Source organism: Onychomys torridus, chromosome 21, assembly GCF_903995425.1.
Source record: "Onychomys torridus chromosome 21, mOncTor1.1, whole genome shotgun sequence".
NCBI classification, from domain to species: domain Eukaryota; kingdom Metazoa; phylum Chordata; class Mammalia; order Rodentia; family Cricetidae; genus Onychomys; species Onychomys torridus.
The window spans coordinates 52,661,275-52,675,324 of record NC_050463.1 but is presented as its reverse complement, the minus strand read 5'-3'; the positions used below and the strand labels follow the sequence as shown (position 1 = coordinate 52,675,324).

At 44.2% G+C, this 14,050-nt stretch overlaps 1 protein-coding gene across 19 annotated transcripts in view; it reads right to left on the bottom strand.

The window, feature by feature from the left end:
• Positions 1–14,050, bottom strand: part of Myt1l (myelin transcription factor 1 like) — a 399,212-nt gene that overhangs the window by 213,903 nt on the left and 171,259 nt on the right. Inside the window, exon 1 of one of the 19 annotated variants that reach the window (XM_036170261.1) lies at positions 12,021–12,170. The exons of the other annotated variants lie outside the window; for them this stretch is intronic. The gene's annotated coding sequence lies outside the window, so the exon portion shown is untranslated. Of the gene's footprint in view, positions 1–12,020; positions 12,171–14,050 lie in introns of those variants that run through there. 19 annotated transcript variants of the gene reach the window in all.

The window sequence follows — 14,050 nt, the reverse complement described above, 5'->3', positions numbered from 1 at the left end:
CAAATACCAACAACCAAATTCAGCCCTATACAAAAATGGTTATCTACTTTGAATAAATGGGGTTTATCTCAGGAATGTAAGGTGAGTTCTCCATTTAAAAATTTAATTAACATACTACATCATAGCAATAGTATGAAGGTCATACAGATACATGAACATCTCAGTAAAAGAGGTTGAAAACTGTAGAAATGAACCTTTTCAACATAAGAACTATTATGAAAATCCCACATCTTACACCATTGTCAATCATGAACAATGGATGTTTTCCCCAAGATCATGTACAAATAAGGGTGGCTGCTCTCTTCACCTTTACACAACCGTTATGCATGTAAACTAAAAAGTATGTCTGATTAAAGAGAAGTGAGATGATTCTATTATCAGATGATACATTCTTAAATAGAGAACTCTTAAGACTAGAACTCAAAAATCAAAAATTAGTTAAGTTTAGGGGATAAAAAGAGCAAGATAATAAAACAAACTGAATCTGTGAATCCCCCCAAACAGCATTATGTTGCAATTCCAAGCTGTAAGTGTGGTATAAAATAAGGGCTTCAGGAAGGTCATGAAGGAGGGACCCTATCAAGGGGCTTGAGAGAAGTTCCCTTAATTCTTTACTCCATGTGAAGACATAAGGAGAAGACTGAGTATTCACTGTGAGGAAATAGGCCTTCACCAGACACTAAATATGCCAATTGACATTATATTTCATAGCTCCCCAAAGTATAAAGAATAATTAATGTTGTTTATAAGCCATTCATTTAATGATATTTTTGATGTTAGTACCTGGAATGGACTGGTAAAAATGGGACTAAAAATATCAAAATCAAAAATTAGGAAAAAATACCCTGTTCATATTATCAGTGTAGAAGATAAAGTAACTGGAAGTAAACTGAAGAAAAGAGGTTTGAGTATTTAAAATAAAACTATAAAAGAGTTTTAATAAATGAAAGACATAAATTAAATGGGAAGACATCTCATATTCATGGATCAAAAAACTTAATATTAAGACAGTAATATGCCTAGATTGATCTGAAGATTCTATGCAGTCTGTCAAGAATGCATGATATATGTCCATGAAATTATTAAGTCAATCCTAAAACTCACATGGTAATACAAGGAGCTGGGGTAATCAAAACAATCTTGAAAAAGAAAGGAGTTGGACTCAGTCTTTGGCATTTATAAACCTACTATTAAATATAAATATAAATAAACAAATAAATAAGTAAAAAGCAAAGAACAGAGATGCAAACCAATGGACTCAGCCACTAAGAGCAGTGAGCTCTCATGCATACTTTATCAGGAGGAACGTAGGGAACACTGAGAGAAGCTGGTCCCACACAGACAAAACCCTCAGTTAGATCCTCTTATATACAAGGCCTAGACCAGGAAAATGGACGCGGGCAAAGGTCTTAGTAGTTTTGGGATGTTGAGGAAACTCTAATGTGGATCACTGTTCAACAATAGCTAAACAGCTCTGCAGATACTCTCAAAGTCCTTGAATTATGCTCTTGTAGTAGCTGGCTTTCAAGATATCCAGGCTAATTATCCACAGGGGTTTTATGCATGTTTCCACTATGTAAAGAGCAAGTGAAAAGTGTTTCCTGTTTTCTCTTGTGGCACCTTAGTTCTAGGTTCTGAGACACCAATCCTGGTCCTTCTTGCCAATCAATTCTCAAGGAATCACCTGATCATGATATAAGGTGGTTGTTTGTGATGGTTAGTGCTAAATGACAATCTGACAGACTCTGTAATCACCTAAGCCATGGGCCTCTGGAAAGGCCTATAGGAGATTGTCTTGATTGTATTAATTGAGGTGACAAGACTTGCCCACTCTGGGTTGCACCATTCCCTGGCTGGGATCATATTTTGTGGAATGGTGATGTCTCCTGTGGAAAATCCTCTGGAGAAGACTCAGAAGATCAAAAGTCTAATTCCAAAGACTTTCAGATTTCTTACCATCTTTATCCTTAGCCTATCCAAAAGGACAACTGAGCTCATGACCAGAAAGACAGACTGAAAGTTGCTAGTACTGTTTACTCCATATGATGTGCAGAGAGAACATGCCTGTGTTGTGAGGAAGTTTACTCTGTTGTCTACCCCAACACTAGGCTAGTCTATAGATGAAGAACCAGGACCTGCACATCTTGTTCAAGTGACTCAAGCTTTCAGGTAAAAGATGTTGGGAGGGAGTTAAGCACTGTGTAATGTCCTGGAATAAAACTCTAAGAACCCAACAGTCCAGTCAAATTCATTTGTTAATCTTTTTCAGAGCCATTTGATAGATATTTCCATTTTCCTGTGTTGCAGGGGCACACAGTAAGGTGCTGGCTAACAATTACCACCATTGCATGTAAATCAAGGCCATACATCAGGAATTTTGACCAATACCTCAGAGTATCCCATTAGCCGAGTGTGCTTGTTGCTTCAATGCTTGTTTTTAATTACCTGGAGACAAAAGAATTTTGTCCTAAATGTTACATAAAATGTGGCAAAATACTAATAAGAGCATTGTGTGAAAATGCTTGGCAGGACTTAAAAAAAAACCAGTGGAAAGCACAGAGTTATGTAAACAATGCACAATAATTTTGTTTTAATACTGGACATGGTTAATATTGTCAATTTGAAAGGACCTAGAATTACCTAGAAGACAAGCACCTGGGCATATCTGTGAGGATTACTTAGATTAAGTTAATTGAGGTAAGGAGACCCACTTTAAATGTGCTGATTCATGGGCTGAGGTCTCAGATTGAATAAAAAGGAGAAAGATGAGCTTAGGTGTTTACTCCTCTCTGCTTCCTGACTGTGGGTGCAATGTGGTAAGCATCCTCAAGCTCCTGCTTTAGTGGGTTGATGGACTGTGCCCTCACACTATATGTCACACTGAGCTCTTCCATTGCCTTTGTCAGGTATTTGTCTTATCTACGAGGAAAAGTAATAAATGCAGTGCTTGTCACAAAGTGCAAGCTCATGATAGGGTCAGTTTTTTCCTAATCTTCCAGAAAACATGGGAACCTCACCCAATTCCTCTGAAGGGAACAGACTCATTTTATGATTAGGAGTAAAGCCAGCAACACAATCTGACATGCTGCATGGAATTCTTACCCCATATACCTAGGCAACTTCATTGCCCAACACCACCAGCCCAGCAAGGGCAGAGGTATGTCAGGATGAAGTTTTCTCATGATAGCTGAGAGTCCAGAATCGTACCAGGAGCTGTGAGCTTGCATGCCTAGAACAAGCCCAATATTGCTGCAGGGATAACATAGCAGATGCGTTTGCATGTCTTCACACGATGCCTGCAAGCCAGTTGGAATTCTGTTTTGAAGCAATATCTGCCCTATCTAAATGCTGCTGTTTTTCTCAAGCTGTCACTGTGTATGCCAGCCTCTGCTTAGCTGTTCCCTGTATAGCAACTGGCTGATGGATGGATGAAGGTTCCAGCCATTCACACTTCCTGGTGTTTGGTATCTTAGCAGCAGAATACCCCACAGTACAGGGAAACACACTGGTTGGGGGGTCCTGAGAACCTGTTGCCAGCACTATCTACATTTTTCTCATCTACACAACCCCCCATCTACAAAAACACAAAGGCCTTGGGAAGAAGTGACTCAATGATTCAAGGTGAGCTAACTCAAAATTTCACCTGTCAATGACAGTCATTCTTCCTCAAGACTAAGAACTAAAGACCTCAAGACCTATATCCTCTTTAGGAACTGCTTGGAGCAGAATGTGGATCTCAGCCTTCTCAGAGTTGAGTGTCAAGAATCAGACAGGAAATAAGATATATTAGAAGGGGTCAGGATTGGTCAGAAAAGAAATCATCAGCATCAGCATCAGCATCAGGGACTAGAGCAGGACACTGGGATGCAGGATGTAGGAAGCTCCATCAACAGGCAGGCTAAGGTGATGATTTCCCACCACTCTTGTGTGTTTATGGTAATTCAAAGAGCTGATGAGGACATTATTCAGTTCCTTCCTCCAAAGAAGGGAAGGGCAAACCCCTGAATAGCTCTGATCCCTCCCCCTACTTTCCTGTGTTTACACCATATTATTGGAGAAAGTCACATGCTCATCAAGAGTAGAATGTGGTAAAGAATAGTGGGGTGCCCTTTCACTATCACAAAAAAAAACCACACACACATGAAATAACAATCTATATTATACCTGGTGCAAATGCTAGATAAACAGGCATTGTATATTAGCAGCCACATGTCCAACCCTGCTTGGCCAATAGGTGCCCTCAGCTTTCCACACAGTGTCTAGGATATTGTTTACCCTCCCTCATAATGGTGGGAAGATCTGCTGACTGAGTCTCTGGCCCCTGCCTATCTCTGCTCCCACATTGAAATTTCTCTCCCAGGTCCACAGTTTTTTGGTTTTTGCTTTTTTTTAAAAAACTTTCTTTGTATTTATTCTTTTGTCTTTCATATCATGCCTCTGATCCCACCTATTTCCACCCCCTCCAAATAAAACAAAATAAAATTTAAGAGAAAAAAGGAAAAAATAAAGGAGAAAGGGAAAACCTCTCATCATGGAAGCTTCAGTGTGACACAGTGAGTCACACAGTAAACCCTTTATCCATACATTTTTTTTTTTTTTACATGCAGGTGTTCATTGCAAGGAATCATTGGTCTGCTTCAAGGCCCCTGGTCTCTGCTACACCATCAATGCTGGGCCCTCACTGGACTCCACCTGGACATTCTGTAGCTGCCCTGTGTCATGCACATCCTGCAGCCCTGGTTCCACAGGACTGACCACATCCTGTGCTCCAGCAGATCACAGATTGAGTGAATGTTGGGGTGGGTCAACACATAACCCTGGTTCTGGGTCTGGGTAATTGCAGGGTTGGTCAGGCTAGCAGCTCTCCTTTGTCTTCACTACCAGCGTGAGCTCTCCAGCATTGCCTTGGCTAGTTCACCCCTTGCAGAAAAGAACAAGGGGCAAGGGCCAGTTCTCCTGCTTTCACATCCTCAGGGCCGGCTCTCCCACACCCACAGCTGTACTGTGTTGTCCAGGTGAGGTTTAGGGGCCATTCTCCTGAGTGTTGCAGCTGGTGAGTGTCAGGGACAGTTCTCCCGCTCCTGTGACCTCAGGGCCAGCTCTCTCACCTGTCTCAGGCATTGATGGGTGGTGACATAAGTGGGGGGGGGGGCATCTCTCCCCTGCCCATGCTGTCACATGACAGATGAGTAATGGGGATAGCTCTCCCATGCTCACAACTTTTGTGCTGGCTCACTCATACCTCCACCAACAGGGTTGGCTCTATTGTGTTGCCTAGGCAAGGTATAGGGCCTGCTCTCCTGAGTGTTGCAGCTAGTGGATGGAGGTCAGGGACAGCTCTCCTGCTTTTATGACCTCAGGATCAGCTCTCCCAGCTGCCTCTGGCATTGATACGTTGGGGTGAAGGGTGTCTCTCTCCTGCCCATACCACCACAAGACAGATGAGTAAGGGGGACAGCTCTCCCATGCTCACAACTGCAGGGCTGGTTCATCCACACCTCCACTAACAGGGTTGGATCTATTGAGCTGTCTAGGCAAGGTACATGGCCTGCCGGTCAGGTCCACAGTCTTAAACCCCTGAAGTGGAGCTCTCGGCTTGCTTCTGTCTCTGTCCTTCTACACACCAAGATGACAATGGGACACGTCTCACAGGACCATTATGGCCTAGTTATACTCCTTGGCACTTCTATCAGTGGGTTGACTGTCTAAAGGACCCAGCATACCATTCCCAAGTGACACCAGCCTTTCTACTCCATGCGTGCTCACTCTTGTCTTGCTCACAGCTTGAGATGGCCTGGTGCTCCTTTATCTCATGAACTCACATTTCACAGTAAAATTGACCTCAGATGCAGTCTTCCTCATGACACCCATGGCCATCTCCTCAGAACTAGAATTTCATAGCACTATTTTCTACTTCTCTCAGTCCACATGTTACAGCCTTCCTTTGTTATGGTTATCTTCTCTAGGCCTACATTTCTCAAGGTTCCTGGCAGAATCAATCTTATTCATTACAGAGTCTCCAGGCTTCACTTGGGCTCAGAGCAACATCAATAAACATTAGCAGGGTTGAATCTGATCCAGGCAGCCCAACTGTTTGTAACGTTTCTGGAAGCCCAAACAGTACAACATCTAAACAGCTCAGCATAGGCCCCAGAACACTTACTTAGCCCCATCGACAAGATGTTTGCCATTTTCCCATCTCTCTCTCCACACTGCCTCTCTCTGTTCACACCATCTCTCTGTTCACACTTGGTGTGTCATCCTCAGAAAATGCTGGGGTTTCCCAGTTAACCTGATCCTATGCTGGCATGCTTGTCCCAGATAGTAGTAGATGTCATATTAACCTGCAGCTATTTGCTTACATAATTGTTACTGGTTTTGTTGGACTCTACTGTAGGTTTCTTAAAAAATTTGAGCATTATACCAGCATAATTGTACTTCTTGGGGTCTTAGCTGCTGATAAAAGACAGTTATGGGGATAACCAATGGCTCTATGATTCGATTTGAAGCCTGCTTCACAGAAGGGAATCTATACTTACTACTGTAAATTCTATCAAAAACTCACAGTGGTAAGATCATAGGTCCTAGGGAAGAATCTTAATTCTGTTGTTCAGTTGAATTGGCATAGTGTCCAATTGCCTTCTAAATATATATTATGTGTTCCCATAGACAGTTGCTACTCTCGGCCTCAGTCAGAGCTGTGTAATCAACCAACCCCCTCCCTGTGTTGCTTAGTTCTGTGTCTACTTGGCACAACCTGGATACGTTGGGAAGAGTGAACCTCGATCGAGAAAATGTCTCCATAAGATCTGGCTTACATAGGCAAATCTGTGTGACATTTTCTTTATTAATGATTGATGTGTGAGGACTCAGACCACTGAGGTGATGCCACTCCTAGGCAGGTAGTCCTCAGTTGTATAAGAAAACAGGTTGAGCAAGCCATGGAGAGCAAGCCAGTAAACAGTGTTCCTCCATGGCTTCTGCTTCAGCTCCTGCCTCCATGTTTCAGCCCTGCTTGAGTCCCTGCTCTTGTTTCCCTCAACAGATTATGACTTCAGAGATGTAAGCTAAATAAACCCTTTCCTTCCTTCCTCAGGTTACCTTTGGTCATGCTCTTTATCACGGCAACAGAAACCTACCTAAGACACCCTCTTTTGGGTGAACTAGTGGTGAACCTTTGGCTATACAAGATCCTGATAATAAATGACCCCTGAGTGCTCAGCCCTAAACACAACATTGATACCATCCCTCCCAAGGCTCAAGAAACATCAAGGAAGAAGTAGTAGAAAGGATGTAAGAGATGGAAGAAGGAAAGGACTACAAAATGCCATCTTCTGACCAACACACAGCCATCGCCAGCATGAACTTTCAACTGGTACAGATGGCTTCACTACCTGCCTGAGAATGAGCCCACCAGCACTCAGGAAAGGATGGAGGAGGAACTTAGAGGGTCCCCAGCCCTCACTGATGAACTATATTCTCTGGATAGGTTCAGAGAAAGAAGAGGCCATTGTTTTCAGTTGTGTACTCACTGGTAACCCCACCAGGCTCCAGTGGATAGTCCTAATCTAATAGTCACCTGGTTAAATGGCCCTGGTTAAACCAAATGGATCATGAAACACAATGGAAAGTCATGAATTTGGGGAAGGGATAGGTTGAGGTAACAGGGAGATAAAGATGGGAAGGACATAAGAGAGAGCTGGGGGAATAATTCAAATGCATTATGTCCATGTAAGAAATTGTCAAAGGACTAATTGAATATTTTTTTAAAAAAGATGCCCCTTACTTGATGAGGAGGCAGACAGAGTGTGTGGGGTGCTTGGTATCTTTCTGTGTTCAGCACAACAACAGCATGGGAGTGAACAGGTGCAGGACAATGTGCAGATGATCCGTGTCAGCAGAACGCTCAGCCACATCTGGGGAGTTCGTGCTATCGGCATACAGATTTGTATTGAGACCGAAACCAAAACATAATTGTACTGTCTTGATCGTTACTACTTTCAATGACATACATTTTATATTCATACCTATAGTTAAAGTAGTGAGTAAAAAAGGCAAGAGACAAAAGCTGAGAGAAAACAATCCAAGTTAACATCAGATCTCATGCCAGCAGCAGCAGCAACTCATGTTGCCATTGTCCCATTTGGGACATTTTTCTGTCAGGTGAAGGGTTGCTTGTAAATAGGTAAAGTGAAGCTGTCCTGCCCAGGCCTTGAAGTTAGAACTTCTAAGTGACCTGTGGTGACCAAGGGTGTTACAACAGCTTTTACTGAATTGGCAGCTCTGTCGATTAACAGAAAGCACAGTGGCTGAGGCAGGAGAGGCTTTTCATAGACAACAGCAATGTGTAGTGGTATCTGCTCCGCCCATGACCTTGGGCAAGAAGTGTCACCTCCTTGGGCTTTATAGTGCAAGGTCATGGGTGGAGCAAATACCACTACAACAATGTGTGATATGAGTGCTTGATCCTAAGCAAGAGATGATATACAGCTCTGGTCTTAGTGTAACTAACCCCAGTGTGCCGTGGAGTCCTTATGTTATAGAAACATATTTGTCTCTACCAGGCTAGTCAGAGGTACTACTAACCCATCAAGTCAACAGAGCAAAAAGAAGACTACAAGGGTCACCGTGAATCTACATTACTTTTAAAAAAGGAATCATATTTCTGAGGGCTTTTTACCCCAGAAACTGCCATGCTATAGTATGCTGCTCTGTGACCATAGAAGAGTCATTTAACTCTGAGCTTTCATTACTTCCTCTGTAATATGGAGGAACAAATATCATTGGCTGATTATGAAATGGAAATAAAACAGGAGTTAATACATCCAAAAGCAGCTAGCAGGGTGGTTGGCCTGAAGTAAGCAGTGAGTGGATACCATCTGCTCTAAGTACACAGCATGAGAACTGAGAAGAGAAGCCCCTGGTCTGCAAGCTATGTGTGCAGAATGCTTGCTTACTTCAGTTTGGGTAGCACAGAGGGTGACATAAGAGATCTGCAAGAAGTCACGAGACAGGGTTCCTCAGAAAGTGACTGCACACAGTCAACCAAGTCTGGGAGAGTATCTTTTAGAAGAGGCTGTCAGTAACTTTCCAGTCTAAGCATGAGTGCCACACTGGTGGCTGGGCTCAGGGTAGGGGACTGACCAGGAGTCCTGAGCAAGACTCAACCCCTTGCATCAAGTACTGAATATAAAAATGTCCCTGTCACAGGCGAGGACCACAGGAGCAGCATGGCCAGTCTACATTGAAAGGGCTGATCTGAAATGGGCTGTGTTGCTGATGCAAAGTGACACAGGATGCTCAACCATTAACAACAGTGTGTCTCTTTACTCTGCTGGTGTAACACAGTCGCTGCAGCCCTGGAAGGCCGCAGTATCCTGTTCTTTAAAGAGACAGGGGCCACAATGTGAGCTACAAGGAGGAGTGGCATGGGTTGGTATTTTATTAGAAGCAGAAGCATGAGGCCACAGAGCTTATGCCACTTCTTCACCCAAATCTAAGAAAACAACATTCTACTACTCCACAAACACAGATGGGATTATGCCTGGAAGTATCTATTTCCCCATGAATGCCAGGGAAACAGGTCAGCTACTTCTATGAATCGTTAAGAGATGTGCTGAGTAATGAGGATGACAGACAGTTGGGTGTTGGTTCTGTTAGATGCAGCAGTGGGAACCACAAAGGACAATTTCTGCAAAAGGGAAGGTGCTTTCCATATCACACACAGAGGATTATACCTGCTTCCCACAAGAGTCATCTGTTATTTCACAAATTAATAGGAAGTAGTGCTGTGGGCCCTGAATACAAAGACTGGCTTTTCCAGCAGCACCAAATCAGAGAATCTGACCGAGGGGCCCCAGCTCTTGTCACTGCACATACAGGACATGCATCTGCCCATTTCCTTCCAGAGGGACCACATGGACCATGGTTGCTTGTCTGTGCTGTGGATACTCCATAATGTCATGACTCAGTTCCTCCTTTTCTTCACTTCCCTGGATATGGAAGCACAGCAGGTAGGTACCAAAGTCCTTCTGATAAACTTCCAAATTCATGCACTCAGATGCCTCACTTACTGCCAAGACTTCTGTTTCTCTACACCCTGTTCCCATTTCCATGTCATCCCTCCTGTTGGTCCATGGGATATACTCTGGAGAAAGGCTGCTGATTAGGAGATGTTCAGAGGTAAAATCTGAGCTCACTATGGGGTTAACACCAGGGCCCTGATCCATAGGAAGCTTGTTCCTGGAACCAGTGCTCATGTGTCTTAAACATTCCATGGCTTGGTAGTAGAGCCCACTCAAGAATGGCATTTTTAGGGATTAACAGTGGCCAAGTTCATCAGCCAGAGCTTTAAGAAATGTTCTTCCTAATAAGCAATGTGTTAGGAGTAAAGCTAGAAAGCTCACCCCAGAAGAAGTGAAACTCCACAGTGATGGAGACTGCTCTAAGTGACAGACAGTAGGAGATATGCTGACAAGATTGTCCTAATAGAAGCCAAAGCAGAGCATCATAGCCTCCCTTGCAGCACCTGCTATCTAGGACCCTTATCAGCCTATGCTGGAAATTCTAGGCCCTTGGTTGTAGTTGCTGAGTCCAAGGCACCAGAAATAGCTCGTTTGTGCACAATCCTTCACACATGGCTAGACAAAACTGGTTTTGAAGCTTTTATATCCAAACATATCCCCAAGTTCCATTTGTGTATGGCTCCCAAAGGGACTTCTGTATGCTGGAGGATTTGTGCTTGCAGCCTGCTCCACCCTTCCACGACATACTGTCCAGGTTTTTCCCATTCTGGTCTTGGACCTTCGATTCTGCTGTTTGCCCTCTGTTGAGTTAGGAGACCCAAGGTCTGCTGATAACAGACACTGGCTTCTGGATTTTCTTTTAACGATGGCTGTTCCAGTAGTGAAAGTTACACATGACAGTCACTGCTTGGTAGAACCCTGACCTTCACAGAGGAGTTTCACACAATCCACAGTCTATCCTCATAGTGACTCAAAGAGGACATGGAGAGTCCTCCATGAATATTCCCATCTGTGTATGACTCTTAGGCTGATTTAAGTCTACACTCACAGAGATGGGAAGCCTGGGCAGGCTTCTAATAACTAAACATTGGGCAAAGGTACTCACAGACCTCATTTGTTTTTGTGGCCTGAGACAAAGTTATCTTTTTACAACTACAAATACATTATGCTTTTCAAATAATCTAAACATAAAAATAAACTTGTGGTAAAGTTATAACCCAAGAGGTAGGTTACACAATGTTGGTTCTGACTGTCACAAAAACAGCCAAGGCAGAGTTCAAATGAATGGTTGCAATAGACTACTCTGAGCCACCAGTCTTGCCTCATTCTAGACAGTAGGTTTTTATATCAGTTTTTATATCAGGGGATATCTAGTGATATGTGGAAACACATTGGTGTCACAACTGTGGAGGAGAGAAAATTGCTTCTGGTACCCAGGAGACAGAGGCTAGGCTCCTAGAACACCCTGGGAAGGACTAGCAGGTCATTTGACTATCAGCTTATGCATGGGTGGCCTTTACAAAAACCATGATGTATCCTCTCAGCCTGCTTGCTGCAATGGGGACATGTGGCCATGCCAAGCCACAGAGGGAGCAGGGTCTGTAATGTTTTTTTCTTGCATCATTGCCTATTGGGACATGAAGAGATGCTAACAGCTGCTAAAGATAGATGGCTAGCCCGAAGTGACCTCCTGGGAGCCAGGCAGCCTGCTGACAGCTGAGAGGTCCGTATCCTCCCACAGCAAGCCCAGCCCAGCAGGGATCTCAGAACTCCACACAGCACCTGTGTGCCAAACAATAAAAGCATTGGTGACCTGGAAACAAAGCCAAGACTGGGCAGAGCAGACTCAGTGGCTTTTCCCAAATGTGGGAAGCCCAGTTCCTTTGTTCATATCTCCCCACTGCAGGGACATGATGTCTTTAGCTACAGTGACCACTCCCTAGAGTCAGTTACTAAATCACAGGTACAGGTCTGGTTTGCCTGTCAGGAACTGACCTTCCCTCGGGGGTAGATTCTGTCTTGCTTCTCAGCAGACCATCTCGGTTTGTAGCACGATGAAAGATCTACATTTAGCCCTTCAGAGGATGTGCAGTTTCCATTTGACCTCTTTGCTTTTATCCAGTTTGAAAAATATGAAAAGGAAGTCTGGAAGACAGAACATTGGGAAATCATTCCGTAATCCCTAAGAGCTTCTGAGAGGTCATGGTAAGATCATAAATGGAAGCTCAGGAGAAACTAAGGTTCTCACAGAAAATAGCCCCTGCTCACCTTTACAGTCCTTGTCTGTTCAATGTCACGAGGACTTATGCACAACTGGTTTCAGATCCTATATGTCATTCACTGTTAAAACAAGGTAGCTAAGCTGCCACCTGCCTATCCAGACCAGCTTTGTTTCATTTAAACTCTGATAGAAATGCCATACCATAACGGAGGAGGCAGTATGACTGTGTCTGAGCAGTTCCCGGTCTCTGCAGAACTGAGCTTATGGTGGTAGAGGAGAAGGGTTAGAGTCTGAGGAAGTCTGAGACTGAGGGGATGATGACTACCTGTATCTGCGAAGGGCCTGGGTGCCCTGGTCAGCCAGGGCCAGGCCTCTGCGACCCAGGAGACTAAACACATGCTTATTGCTTCAGGAGATAGAATGAGAAGGTGGGGAGCTGGGAGGGAATTATTTCTTCCTCACCTCACCTCAGCCCCATCCTTAGCCCACTATCACCTATACTACCCTCACCTTTGCCTGAGCTTGCTCTCACCTCACCTCACCTCATCTTCTCCCTATGTCACCTTCACCTCACTCTCAACTACCTTCCTCTTTACCCTCAGCCCGCCGTTAGGGCATCTTCATCCTCATTGTCACCCTCATGTCCCCCAACCTTCACCACATCTTTATCTCATCCTGCCTCACTTTCACCTCATCCTCAGCTCACCCCACCTTTACCTCACTTTGTCTCCACCTCATTCTTGTTTTTAACCTCACCCTCACCTCACCTCACCCCTTCACCTCACCCCTTCACCTCACCTCACCCCTTCACCTCACCTCACCCCTTCACCACACCTCACCCCTTCACCTCACCTCACCCCTTCACCTCACCCCTTTACCTTTCCCTCACCTCACTGCACCCTCCCCTCACTCTTAACCCCACCTTCAGATCCTCTCTCTCCTCCCTCTCCTTTTCACCACCCTGGACAATGGGTGTTGAGCTCTCAACCCGTCTACACCCAACAGTTTCCTCAGTGAGGTCCTGGTTGAAACCTTGTGTCAGAGTCATGTACATGTCTACCGCCTCCTACCTCCTCTCAAACATATGGCTCCATTAAAGGTTGGACTAATTTTATCTGTTTGATAGCAAGGGAACGAGCAATACAAGAGCACATTGGCTCAATGGAAGCCAATATTCAGAGTTCACAATCACCCCCTGGATCCACAGAGTGCTTGTTGTTTTTAAACCTGATAGGGGGTGAGGATTCCTCCAGCTGGCTACCCAGCAAGTTTATCCATGAACTGTCAATGGAATATAACACAGAATCACTGCAGTATATATATTGTTAAGATTCACTTGATATTTTATATGATGTATATGTGTTTATGGGAAGGCTTTGAGAGAAAGTAAATTCCATATTAAAGGTGTTTTCAGAACTCACACATTTGCAGTAATCATCCTTTTACCCACTGGTAAGCACTACCAGTGTGCACAGTGAGTGATTACCAATGCCGGCCGGCTTCAGTGTCAAGGATCAGTCCCTCCTCTCATGTGTGATATTCCTGTGGCCACATGCTGGCTGTCTAAGCTCGCTAAGACCCAATTTTAACACATGTGGGATGAAATTTTAATACTACAATAGCTGTGAGCTCTGTGAGGCAATAAATCCATCCATTCATCCGCCAGTCCATCCTTCCTTCCATCTGCTCATTGATAGGGGTGTTTTAAAGATTAACAGAGACAATGGCATTCAGAGCCCTTCGTGTAATCTGGTCCGTAAATCCTGGGGCGGCAGCTATTACTGCTGTGCCTCGTGTGAAGGGA